The sequence below is a fragment of the Pleurodeles waltl genome, chromosome 4_1 (assembly GCF_031143425.1).
Source record: "Pleurodeles waltl isolate 20211129_DDA chromosome 4_1, aPleWal1.hap1.20221129, whole genome shotgun sequence".
Lineage (NCBI taxonomy): Eukaryota > Metazoa > Chordata > Amphibia > Caudata > Salamandridae > Pleurodeles > Pleurodeles waltl.
Window position 1 is genome coordinate 7,614,133 of NC_090442.1, and position 14,127 is coordinate 7,628,259.

The 14,127-nt window shown below is 46.0% G+C and overlaps 1 protein-coding gene across 1 annotated transcript in view; it reads left to right on the top strand.

Moving 5' to 3' along the window:
* Window positions 1–243: 243 nt before the first annotated feature.
* Window positions 244–14,127, top strand: part of LOC138287226 (zinc finger protein 239-like) — a 35,245-nt gene continuing 21,361 nt past the window's right edge. The window contains exon 1 of the mRNA XM_069227580.1: window positions 244–327. The gene's annotated coding sequence lies outside the window, so the exon portion shown is untranslated. The remainder of the gene's footprint in view (window positions 328–14,127) is intronic.

Below are 14,127 nucleotides of genomic sequence, written 5' to 3' on the forward strand. Positions count from 1 at the left end.
AGACATTTCCAGGCTCTCTCCTCCTCCTGGGGATGGGGGGGGGGGGCAGGTGCAGATTTGGAGTCTGAGGGGGGGTCTGAAGATGAAGATAACTGCACAGACAGACAGGGGGTCCTTCCTCCTCCGCAGCAGGCTGGACACAGAGGAGAGGAGGCGGAGACCCGCTGCTTGTGCTGACTCTGCCGCTGCTGACCCAGACGTTATTCTACTCACAGGCCTGGGAGGGGGTGTACGAGGTCCCGCTGCCTGTGCTGTCCCTGACACCGGTCACCCGGAAGTGAAACAGCTCTTCACAGAGGGCGAAGTGGGAGCTTCGAGTTACCAAAGGTGAGTCTTGGGGGGGCAGCTGGAGGAGGGAGGGGTCGGAGGACTTTAAGTCAAGTCTTAGTGTCCAGAGTTTCCCTTTTAGATATATTTTTAAATATAATATCCACGTTTTCTTGTTGTGGAATGTGACTCTTTACTCTGCCTCAGTGAGCTGTGGTTCAGTTTTACACCCACCGGGGAAGGGGACAATAAAAGGCCTCTCGTCCCCGTGTTACTGTGAGAAAGTAGCCTCTTTCTAGCATGGTTACCCCCATCTTTGGCCTGTTTGTGGAAGTTTTTCAGTGTGTTTTTACTGTGTCCCTGGGACCCTGCTAGCCAGGGCCCAGTGCTCACAGTTTGTGGCCTGTGTGTGTTGTCAGTATGCTTGACTGTGTCACTGAAGTGCTGCTAACCAGAACTCCAGTGCTTATGACCTCTACTTACCAAATTTGTCACTACACTTTAGTGACCCCATATTCCAATTCTGATTGGCACAATGTACCCCCTTATAAGTCCCTAGTATACGGTACCTAGGTACCCAGGGCATTGGGGTTCCATGAGATCCTTATGGGCTGCAGCATTTCTTTTGTCACCCATAAGGAGGTCAGACGAACATTTCTTCAGGACTGCCACTGCAGCCTGAGTCAAATAGTGCACACACTATTTCACAGCCATTTTCACTTCACTTAAGTAACTTATAAGTCACCTATATGTCTAACCTTCATTTACTTAAGGCTAGGTGCAAAGTTACTGTGTGTGAGGGCACCCTTTGCATTAGCAAAGGTGCCCCCACGTTGTCCAGGGCCAATTCCCTGGACTACGTGAGTGCGGGGATACCATTGCAAATGGGCACTACATATATGGCAATACATATATGTAGCTTCACAATGGTAACTCCGAATATGGCCATGTGAGGTGTGTAAGATCATGGAATTGTCCCCCCATTCCAAATCTGGTATTTGGGGGCCAATCCCATGCAGCCTTGGAGCTCTACCATGGACCCCAGAGTACTGCCAAACCAGCTCTCTGAGGATTCCACTGCAGCCCCAGCTGCTGCCACCTCATAGACAGGTTTATACCCTCCTGGGGACTGAGCAGCTCAATGCATTTCCTTTGGGTGGAGGGTGTTACACCATCTCCCTTTGGAAATAGGTGTTGCAGGCTTGGGAGGGGTAGCCTCCTGGATCCTCTGGAAATGCTTTGAAGGGTACAGATGGTGCCCTCCTTGCATACACCAGTCTACACTGGTTGAGGGACCCCCAGTCCCTGCTCTGGCACAAAACTTGACAAAGGAAAGGGGAGTGACCACTCCCCTGTCCATCACCACCCCAGGGGTGGTGCCCAGAGCTCCTCCAGAGTGTCCCTGGCGTTGGCCATCTTGGATTCCAAGGTCTGGGGTCCCTCTGGAGACCTCTGAGTGGCCTGTACCAGCAGGTGATGTCAGAGACCCCTCCGGATAGGTGCATACCTCGGTATGTAGCCAATCACCCTCCCAGGGCTATTTAGGGTCTCTCCTCTGGGTCTTTCCTCAGATTCAGCTTGCAAGACACCTCCAGGAATCCTCTGCATCCTCTGCTTCAGCTTCTGACCATCGGATCAACCGCATACTGCTCCAGGAACTGCTGTAACTGCAACAAAGTATCCAGGACAACTCCTGTGACCTGCAACTTCAGCTCCAGCTAGAATTTGCAACAGTTTCCAAGGTGTGCATGCTCTGAGGACTGCCTGTATTCACCCTGCACCAGAAGAACCGAAGGAATCTCCAGCTTCTGCAGGCACCCTTCTGCGATGATGACCGGTACTCTGGGACTCCTCTCCTGCGTCGAGCGTGTTCCCTGCAACACAGGTGGTGGACCGAAGTGACCCAGACTGTCCAAAGGTCCAGCTGTCCAAATTTGGTGGAGGTAAGAGCTTGCCTCCCCGTGTTGCCACAGTACCCCTGTGCACCGCGTCTTCTCCAACTCCTTAGGCTTTTGTGCACCTCTTCCTAGAATTCCTCCAGCACAGTGTCGCCCAGGTCCCCAGCACTCCATCCTGCGACACACAGCTCCCTGAGTTGTTCTCCGGTGGTGTGGGACCTTCCTGTGTAGTGCTGCGACAAGCGCACTTTGCATCTCCTTTGTGCCCGTGAAGCACTGGACCCAGGTCTCTGAAGTGCTGAGGGCTCCCCTCTGTCTCCTAAGTCAGAGTTGAGACCCCGAGGTCCCTCCTGGGTCCAGACAGCTCCTTTTTTATGCAAACTGAGTACTTGCTTGAACCAAGGCTTGTTGGCAGAATCCAGTGACGCAAACAGCCTGCATCCAGCAACTTGATGTTGGACATCACCTGCACCAAGCAGGAACCCGCAGCCATCTTCTTTGATGCTCCTCTGTACTTTTCTTCTTACCAGATAATCCACTTTTGCACCATCTTCTAGGTTGGCAGGGGCTCCTGTCCTTCCTGGACTCTTCTTTGATTTCTGGACTTGGTCTCCTCTCTCCACAGGTCTTCATGTCCAGGAATCCATTGTTTGTTGCATGCAGTCTTGCCTGGTTCTTGCAAAATCTCTTATCACGACTTGTAGTATGTCCTGAGGAAACTTGATGTACTTTACTCCTGCTTTGCTGGGCTCTGGGGTGGGGTATTTTACTTACCTTTGGTGTTCTCTTACACTTCCAGCACCCCTCTACACACTACACTTGCCTAGGGGGGAATTCAACCTTCGCATTTCACTATTTTAGTATATGGTTTGTGTTGCCCCTAGGCCCATTGCAATCTAATGTATTTTCTACTGTTTGACCTATTCTATGACTCTACTTACCTGATTTTGGTTACTAGTGTGTATATTGTGTATAGTACCTTTATTTTTGGTAACAGTGAGTATTGTCTTTTATTGTATATAGGTACTGTGTAACTATAGTGATACTGCAGGAGCTTTGCATGTCTCCTATTTCAGCCTAAGATGCTCTGATACAGCTACCTCTAGACAGCCTAAGCTGCTAGAACACAGCCTACATTTCACTAATATGGGATAACTGGACCTGGTATAAGGTGTAAGTACCTTAGGTACCCACTACAAACCAGGCCAGCCTCCTACAGGCTTTGAAGAAGGTGGGGCAATGGGACGAGCCTTGAGGGATGCCGCAGATGTTGCTGTTAGGTTCTGAGGGGAAGAAAGGTAGGTGGATTATTTTCATGTGAGGAATGATGCAATCCGTCTGAGGGTATCTTTCTGGATCCGGATGTGGTGCAGTCTCTTGATGAGTATGTGGTGGAATACAGTGATGGATGCTGCAGAGAGGTCGAGGATGATCAGGGCTGCTGATTTGCCTCTGCCGCGGAGGGTGCGGATGTCATCAATTGTGGCAATTTGGGCAGACTCGGTGCTGTGGTTGGCACGGAAACCGGATTGAGAGGTGTCAAGCAGGTTGTTTCTCTCCAGGTATTCGGTGTGCTTCTGGTTCATGGCCTTCCCCAGGACGGTAGTTCTGGAGTATGCTGGGGCTAATGGAGGGTTTCTTGAGGAGAGGTGCATGCATTTCTCGGCAGTGGTGTCCAACGCATGTTGATGTTAAAAGGAGACACCTGATATGCTGCAAGGATCAACTTATAGCTGTAGATGAGATGGCGGGAACCCAACGTTGGTACCCCACCATACATTTTCATAAGCATTCTCATCCATGCTACACATACACAGTGAATGTGAGTGCTTAGTTATCACACTGACATTACCAGGGAGTCATAGACAGCTCAACCCAGTATTCTCAGTTAAAAGAGCATATTACCCCACTATTGTAATCAACTCTCACATATTGTTATTAATGTTATAGCTTGGCCAACACCAGGACGTTCATCTACCTAAAGGAACCCTTTTCTGTCCGTTCCAAGACCGTGTGGAACAACAGTCTCACATACAAGTGCAGGCCGTCTTCTTCTCCCACATGGACTTCTGAATCCTGGACCTCTAAGGGGTCCTGCTTTTCTTACAATATATTATGTTCCCCATGCTAAACTATGTAGTTGCTCTATAGCAGAGGGTCTGCCCCCACTAAAACCATGTTTCAGGTTATGCAACTCAGGTGTTAGTTCGGTTTGTTATGGCCAACAGTATCTAAGCTGAGTCCTCCCGCCAAAGAGGCGAAGTCCGCTGTTCTGCTGGCACCCGGTCGTGTTTCATCTGTTTCTAAAAACAGCAGTCAGCAATACAGTTCTAGAGACGATTCTCCTTTTTTAGGTCGAGCCTAGGCTGCGCACATGCTGTCTCTCGGACTGTTGTAATTGCTCTGTGGGCTCTATGGCCACCTACTGGCTTCTTATTGGCTGAGTGCTTGTTATACTTGTATTCTTTGTTTGCTAATGGTTTCTGGCATGCATTTGTCATGTCTCCTTTCGTGTTTATCCGTCCCAAAGCGCAGCGACCAAATACAATCTTCTTACACAGGTTTCCTTTTTAAATGTTTCTGGAACTTTTTTTTTTAATTATTTGTAGTCGCACTGTTGCAATCAGTATGTTTAGCGCCGGTTCAATTATTTTTTTTTTGTGCTCTGCGCGCGTTGCCTTTAACTTGTTTGTGAGCGATCTTTGGCTTGACTGAACTCAACTGCGCTAGATCTTCTGCTGCGCCACCCGGGCTTGACCCTCGTCACGTCCGCCTCATATTCTTACCTCTGGACATTTGTTCAGTCCTCCATCCGGTCCGGTCGCAGGCTCTCTCCCGCTCGGGGTCCTGCAGCGCTCTGCAACCGCCCTCAGGAGCTGTGTTTACAAAATTACTAGTGCGGCTGCCCTGGCCATATGAGTAGCTCCAGCAACCTCGATCCGGCGCCTGGCCCATGCTTCCCATAATGTAAGGCAATGAGTGCAAGAAACAACCCCTAAAGTCGGGTGTGTGTATATTTCACAGGTTTGCTAGTAGTGCAAAACTCGTAAGTGCCATGAGGGACTGTTTGTGCAGAGGAGGCAGGGCTAAACACATAATTCAGTATCCGTTTATACAGTGAAAACCAAGGTACCACTCTTTCATGAACTTGCATCTTTTTATTCCTGATGTACATTTGGCGATGTAATGTGGTCATTAATAGGACCGACTGCATGAAGTAAATTCAAGTGTTTGCATAGAAATCGATGAACTTAAAATTCCCTCGCCTGTATAAGTGCGTGTAATTAATTGAAGATTACATTTGGGCATTTTGGTGAATATTATGACAAAGTTTCACACCCTCATGTTCAGGTCGAGTTGCGATCTTTTCAGTACTTGAATATAAATGAAAGTATTTTCTTGTCATGTGAACACTGGAAAGTGGAATGAAACAAAAGGCAATGAGGTCACAGTTTGGGGCGCACACTGATCCTGGGAGTTTAAGGAAATTGGTATTTGAGTGAAAACTTCGCCTAGATGCCTTTTTTGGTAACAATATTCCCAGTCTTCGGATCCTTCAGAAGAAGTTTGAAGGGAAGGTAGTGATGATTCAGACAACATAACTGCAGTGTAAGTAGGGAAGGAGTGGGGCACACGCCATACAGCTGTCCAAACTAGCCGAACAGAATCTGGAATGGGCAAACATGTCAGATAAACTTGCATGCAGACCATTCACTAAACTGGGCACTGTTGTGGGATTCCCTTCTCCTCTCCCTCTTCTCTTCGTCTTCTCCTCTCCCTCTTCTCTTCGTCTTCTTCTCCTCTCCCTCATCTCTTCGTCTTCTTCTCCTCTCCATCTTCTCTTCGTCTTCGTCTCCTCTCCGTCTTCTCTTCGTCTTCTTCTCCTCTCCATCCTCTCTTCGTCTTCTTCTCCTCTCCCTCTTCTCTTCGTCTTCTTCTCCTCTTCCTCTTCTCTTCGTCTTCTTCTCCTCTCTCTCTTCTCTTCGTCTTCTTCTCTTCTCCCTCTTCTCTTCGTCGTCTTCTCCTCTCCCTCTTCTCTTCATCTTCTTCTCCTCTCCCTTTTCTTTCTCTTTGTCTTCTTCTCTTCTCCCTCTTCTTTCTCTTTGTATTCTTCTCCTCTCCCTCTTCTCTTCATCTTCTTCTACTCTTCTCTTCTTTTTCTCCTCTTCAGCGTCTTTTCTTCTTTCTCTTCTCCTCTTCTCTTCCTCTTTCTTTCTCTTCTCATTTTCCCGTCTTCTCTTCGCATCTTGTCTTCTCTTCTTTTCGTCTTCTCTTCCTTTTCTTTCTCTCATCCTCTTCCTTTTCTTCCTCTTCTTCTTCCTTCTCTCCTTGAGTTGAGACAGCCAAGGCTTGTTACAAAGACACTTTCTGAGGTGAGGGAACAGCTCCAATAAATGTGTCTTTCCTCCTCTCCCACTTATCCTGGGTGTAGTCTGGGAGGTGAGGCTGTCTCCTATGACACTAATTCTGGTGGCACCCGTTTAGGTGAGGTAAGCCTGGTAAATACTTCTGGTATCCAAATTACACTCTGAAAAGGGCTCCTACAAATCTTATCAAAGCGCTTCACCGCCCCATCAGAGCATGAAACTACATATCATTTCTAAAGTGCATTCCAGTGCATATTCTCACTCTAGCAGCTAACTGTTACTTCCCTCTGTGCATGTTGTGTGCACAGATGCTATGGACGGTATTCTTCTGTCTGGCTAATTCTCTTCATTTTTTGCTGCAGTTAGAGGAAGAAGGTAAATGGAAGTGCTTTAGTTATACACAGGGCCAGTGGAATTATATGGCATGAAAAAGACGAAATTATGTGGCAGAGTTGACCAATTTCATGTGGCAAGAAAAGTCCAGTTATTAATTTACAATGCCAATAGCTCTTACTCGAGCAAATGCGAGACCTATTGCATTGCAATTGCTTGTTTTTGGATGCGTTTGAAAAGAAAAGTTTCTTTTTTTGATTTTCTTTGCTTAAGAATACGCAGCTGTTAGACCTGCTAGCCTTAGTGTGGTCATCCCCAACTTTTCTGACACTGTTTTTGCTGGTTTTAGGACTTTGTGCACTTTACCACTGCTAACCAGTGCTAAAGTGCATATGCTCTCTTCCTTAAACATGCTAACATTGGTTCATGCCCAATTGGCATATTTGATATACTTATAAGTCTCTGGAAGTGCATTAGATGTGTCCAGGGCCTGTAAATTAAATGCCACTAGTGGGCCTGCAGCACTGATTGTGCCACCCACATAAGTAGCCCCTTAACCATGTCTCAGGCCTGACATTGCAAGGTCTGTGTGCAGTTTCACTGCCACTTCGACGTGGCATTTAAAAGTACTTGCCAAGCCTTAAACTCCCCTTTTCCACATATACGTCACCCCTAAGGTAGGCCCTAGGTAACTCATAGGGCACGGTGCTATGTAGGGAAAATGTAGGACAGGTACATATGTGTTTTAAATGTCCTGGTAGTGAAAGACTCCTATATTTGTTTTCCACTACTCTGAGACCTGCTCATTTCATAGACTAGCATTAGGACTCCCCTCATATATTTTTGAGTGGTATATTCTGATCTGAAAGGAGTAACCAGGTCATATTTAGTGTGACCAGAATGGTAATAGCAAATCCTGCTTATTTGTGAGGTTGGATTGTATATTACTATTTCATAAATGCCACTTTTAGAAAGTAGGGCATCCGTTTTCCACTGCTGTGAGGCCTGCTCCTTTCATAGGCTAACATTAGGGCTACCCTTATATACTGTTTGAGTAGTAGAGTCTGATCTCAAAGGAGTAACAAGGTCAAATGTAGTATGGCCAGAATGGTAATACAAAAATATAATTGTTTAAGAAATGCCACTTTCAGAAAGTGAGCGTTTCCTTGCACTTAAAATCCTTCTGTGCCTTACAATCCACGTCTGGCTGGGTTTAGTTGACAGCTCCCTTGTGCATTTCACTCAGACAACCCCAAACACAGGATGCTCAGTCACACCTGCACACATCTGCATACTGAGTGGGTCTGGCTGGGAGGATGGAGGGCCTGATACTTACATGTCAAAGGTAGTGGCCTGCCCTCACACAATGGACTGCCACACCCCATACTGGGACCCTGGCAGACAGGATGGAACTGAAAGGGGGCCGTGTGCACTTCTAAGCCACTCTTTGAAGTCTTCCCCACTTCAAAGGCACGTTTGGGTATTTAAATAGGACCTCTGCTCCTATCACCTCAAACACTTCCTGGGAGAGAAACTCTGCACCAGAACCTGCAACCTGCCAAGAGAAGCTGACTGGCTGCCCAAAGGACTCACCTGACTGCTTTGCTGAAAAGGACTTGTGCCTTGCTGTTGCCCTGCTGCCTTGCTGTCCTCTGGTTCTGCTGAAGAAGTCCTCTCCAAGGCTTGCCTCCTGTTCCTTGAAGTCTCAGGACCAAAAAGACTTCATCCTGCAAAGAACTCCTTGTGTGGCGAAAGTCTGATGCACAGGCGTCAAGAAACGATGCACAGCCTATATTGCGGTGAAAAATCACTGCACGCCGTACCTGAATGACGCAGCCCGGCTCCCCGAGAGCAGATCAACGCAGCACCAGCGTTGCGACTGGAACTTCGACGCATGGCCCACTGTATCGACAGATAGACGAGCCAGAACAACGCAGCCTGACTTCCTGCGAGAAGAATTGACGCAACACCTGCTGTGCAACAGAAATTTGCATCGCCCACCGGATCAACGCAGTGCCAGAGACTTTGTCCTGCACGCCAGGGGTTTCACTGCATCGTCCCCGGGGCATCCAAATACCCCGCAACCCTAAGAAGATCCAAGTCAGCACGCCGGAAATCAATGCAAAGCCTTCCCTGCGTGGAAACTTATCGATGCATCGTCTGTGTGCACCCGGAGAAACCGCCGCACACCTCCCGGTTTTCCACACATCTCCTCCTCTGCGGTCCCTGGCGGAGATTTTAAATGCAAACCAGGGACTTTGTTCTTGCAAGAGACACTTGTTGCTTTTTAAGAACTAAAGACTCTTTTTATCATTTTCTAAAGTGATAGCTCAACGTGTACTTATCAAATCTTGATTGTTTTGACCTGCATTTAACCAGATAAATATTCTATATTTCTCGAAACACTATGTGGTGTTATACTGTAATATTGCATGACTTATTGCTCAAATTCTTTACACATTGCCTTCTAAGTTAAGTCTGACTGCTCAGTGCCAAGCTACCAGAGGGTGAGCACGGGATAATTTGGATTGTGTGTTACTTATCTGTCTAGAAAGAGGGTCCTTGCTTGGACAGGGGGTAACCTGACTGCCAACCAAAGACCCCATTTCCAACAGCCACCCCTTCCTAATAGCAAATCGGTATTTGGTCGCAAACCAAAGTTGTGATTCGGTAACATGTGACCATGTCGTAGTTTGGATTTGATACTTACCAAAATGCTTTTTTGTGGTTGCAAACTGGCCGATACTGCGGATTGGCCCTTTTGAAAACAGAAAAAAGCTTGACACAGGGGGTCTTTTGTCTTTAAGACAGCTACCTTTCCTTAAACATATTTATTTTCAATTGTTTTCACTTTTGAATCTCTGAATCCTTTCAAATGCCATTGTGCTAAAGTTACATTGTTTTTTTGGAAGGATGAAGCTGACACTATTAGTGTGATGGATCGGCCTTCTGTTGTGCAAGCAACAAGGCATGAATTTCTGCGAACTGTGCAGCACAACCACCAAAGGTTTTAATGTGAATATATAATTAATCAAATTTGTGGTTTGCAAATTTTCCCTGTACTGTAGCACAAGTCACAGAGTATTTCTATATTGAAACAACCACAGGCTGTGCAGAGACATCTGTATAGAAGAGTCTCTTTTGGTCACTAATGGATAGGATATTAGGCGTTTGTGGTATATATTGTGTGTCTAGTGGAGAAATTCTTAAATGTGAAGAATCAGATCATCTTAAAATTTTATGACAGCTGCACTTAAAGATGGAGCCTACTGCACCTAGCGCAGGTGTAGAGAGCAAGCATTAGAAATGCTTGCTTTTGTCACCAATTCTAGTTTCAGAATAGAACAAGCTATAATTATTAGTTTCACTTGCAACAAAGGGCTCACTTTCAAACTGGCCATTTGTACCACACTAATAATTTTGTCAATAGATGTGATTTGTAAGCAGTAGGAACTGCCCTTCATTGTAAGCTATGTATGTGTTACCAAAACAAAGCTCAGTATAGGTGGCAAATAAGCCTTTCTGAAGTTATAAGTTTCTTAACATAATTGTAGGCAATAGGTTGGCACATGTCAGTAGTAAGTCCGGTGCCAACCCTTACCCTTGCTGGACAATTCATATCTGAGAAAAATCTCATTCAAGCCCCAGTTGTTCTACATCATCATCTGTTATGTAAATGGTGTCAATATAAGATTATGCCTCTGGATCTTCCTGTAAAACCTCAATGATGGGTGCTGAAAATATACCAGGACTATTCTTATCGCTCACTGGCCATAATTTAAAATGGAATTAAGGGGGATCGTAGCCGAGACGTGTCTCCCCTGAGCACCTCATGTCAGGCCCCAAATCCACCCAGTAAATGGCACATCTTTGCAGGAGTGGCACTCACCCTTGGTCAACCCAACCATGGCAGTGATGGGGCAAGCTGTGGGCCCACAAGATCCAACCGTAGCTATTTGTTGGTAGAATCTGCCTGCTCCTGACGACTGGAGGAGGCACAGTGCCATCTTGAGGCTGCATTGTAGGGATAACTCAACCCGGACTGTGCTCTGTTACGGGAGCCAGCTCAGAAGTGTGGAGGTTCATAGCGGGCATCCCACATAGGTGAGCCACCGCACTGTTTGCGGTACTGCAATAAGTTCTGCATGCCCTCTTGTTGAGGATCCCACTGCTGGAGCTCTAACATCAGGCCCTCCGGGAAGAGTGGGTCTGCTATACACATGCCAAGCACCTGGGTGATGGTCTTTTTGGGTGGGACCCCACCTTGTTTGACAGACACTGGACCCCGTGCAGGCATCACAGGCAACCTGGCAACGCGGGGGTGAAAGCATAGTAGACAAGCCCCCTAAAAAGCCCAGCAGTCCCCCCCACCTGATGCAAATCTTAGTGCCACTGTTGTAAAATGAATGTGTGCCAGGCCCACGGGCCATAAATATAGCTTTGAGCCGCATTTGCCTTACTTCTTTGCTACCCCAACCAGCAGCTCTGCAGCACCATATTGCCTGAAGGAACCACTCATCTTTAATGGATTGGGGGGCAGTTACTGTTGAAGTCCTTAGTGGCAGGTGGGTAGGGACTGTTGCAGACCTTCCTCGGATGAGGGCACTCCGCCTTGACCTCCTTCCTAGAGAAAGCGTGTCCACAGACATCCTGCTTTATTGGTGATCAGTTAGCATGTTTTCTACCTCCTGCTGAACATTGATTCTAACTGTGAGTATTAATGGGGATAGGGGATCCACATGTGTTTTTTCAGGAGCCTGTCCCTACCTTGTTGAACTGTACTGTTCTTCTCCAAGACTCTTTATTTCAACTATTTCTTGTGTGAGGTACTATAGACCTTATAGATAGCAGGTTGCCGGATTGGCCACTTGGTGCTCGGCTCTGCAACTACGTTGGTTTTGTTTCTGTTATTTAGTTTTTGTTTGTTTTTATTGACACACATGTGCACCATGATCTGGATTGACAAAGGGGGGCCACCCTCTGAACACTATAGTTTCTACATGAGTAGGAATCACTTACATACATTTCCATGACTGCAGATCATTTTCCTCACTGTCCAAGGCTTCCATACCCCGATCAAACACAGAATGTTGATGAATTGTCCACGCCTCAAGAACTCCTGCAAAAGTCTCTACTCCTGTTGGACCCTATGCATTTTTACTCATCTTATACTCATAAATCCTGGTGGTGGGTGGCTATTCTTCGCTGAGATCTCTGCTTTGAGATGGACAGTACTTACAGGGATTGGGAGGGACCACAGCTGATTCTATATGTCATGTTTAGCTCTACCTAGATGACTATTGCTGCTATATATGGCATTAACGAAAATAGTGAGGAGTTCTACTCTAACCTTTTTCTGAGGCTCTCTTACTTTGGAAGGGGAACATAATTATTAGCGGGACTTTAATATCTCACTGGACTCCTGACTTAGCCGCTCTTGTCCCCGACAGAATGAACCTTGCACACCTCCAGCTTTAACTCAGGGCATCCTAGGCCAGGCCTTCATAGATCCCTCAGGAGCGTGACTACACTTTCTTTTCTTATGTCCACAAGACATACTCATGGTTTGATTATTTCTAATACTCAAATGCTTGACAGTGTTGAAATAGGAGAAACTATAATTATTAATTACACTTGCAACAAAGGGCTCTCTTTCAGACTGGCCATTTGTACTGCACTTAGGGCCTCATTATGACCCTGACGGTCACCAGACAGCCAGAGTCACGGTCGCAGTTTGACTGCCACCAAAGTGGCGGTCCGACTGTGGTGAAAGCGCCACAGTCAGACCGCCGGCATAGCCAGGTTGCCGCCGAGTCTCGGTGGTCTCAATCCACCATGGAAGACCCCCATGACCAATATCACCAGACAACTCAACATATTATTAAATGGATAGCTGGACTCATGCTTGATCACTGATTTAGAACATAAATACATTTGGAATCCCTATCCAAGAATTCCATGTATCTACACTTTACCAAAGATACACAAAGATAGAGCCAAACCACCGGGTCTTCCAATCAAATCAGGCATAAACTCCTCTACAGAAAGACTATCTGAATACGTAGATATCTTTCTTAAACCTTTTGTCCAAAATTTCCCTTCCTTCATTGAAGATACCAAAGACATTCTGAATAAATTGGAAGATCTGCAGTGGTCATCTGACATGCTGTGGGTTACTTTGGATGTTGCATCTCCTTATAGTTACATCCCAAAAAAACAGGGCATAGAAGCTGTAAGACACTTTTTATCCAAAAGATCAGCCTCCTACATGGAACACATAGATATGCTCATTGATATGATCAATTTTATTCCGGATCACAATGTTTTTATCCACGAAGGACAGTGGTACAGACAGGCCCAGGGAGTAGTCATGGGCTCGCATTTATTTCCTTCATATGCTAATTTGTATATGGGCTATTTTGAACTGATACATCTTTGGTCCACAGGCCCCCATTTTTGACGGAACACATATACTTTTGGGGCAGATATATTGATGATATTCTACTTATATGGACAGGAACCCAATCACAGTTGTTAGATTTTCATGAATATTTGAATAACAGTGATTTTAATAATAACATGACAATTGAATTTGATACAAAGTCTATCCATTTTCTGTATATTTAAATTTCTAGCCATAATAATAGAGTACATACCAGATTATATTGCAAGCCCACAGCATGCAATTCATTACTAATGGCTAACAGTGTTCAACCGGCATGTCAAATATCCTCAATACCCTTTGGGGAAATGATAAGGAAAACAAGAAATTGTAGTGATCCACAAGTTTGTGAACACGTGTTAGACTGCCTTTAGCAAAGATTCAGACAAAGAGGTTATTCAAATGAAACTATCAACCAAGCCAGGACCAGGACAGACAAGGTGACACACTTATCTCTTTTGGTGAAACGCAGGAAAAAAACAACTAAGAGGGGAAAGTAATATTCTTTTCTGCACACCTTTTAGTAGGGATAGTAACACCATCTATAAAATACTATCTAAACATTGGCACATACTTATATCTGATACCACATTGGCACAGATCATTCCAAACAAACCCGAACCATTAGAGATTGGGTGTGTAACAGCTTTTTGCCTCCTCGACATGAAACCACTACAAAAACTGGTTACCAGCTCTACCCAATGGATCTTTTAAATGTGGAATATTTAGGTAGGGTAGGTCGCTCCCCCTGCCGCTGCAGCTCCTCCAAGTTCCCGAGTTCCTGTGTTCCTGAGACCCACCTAACTGTAAGTACCCCCCT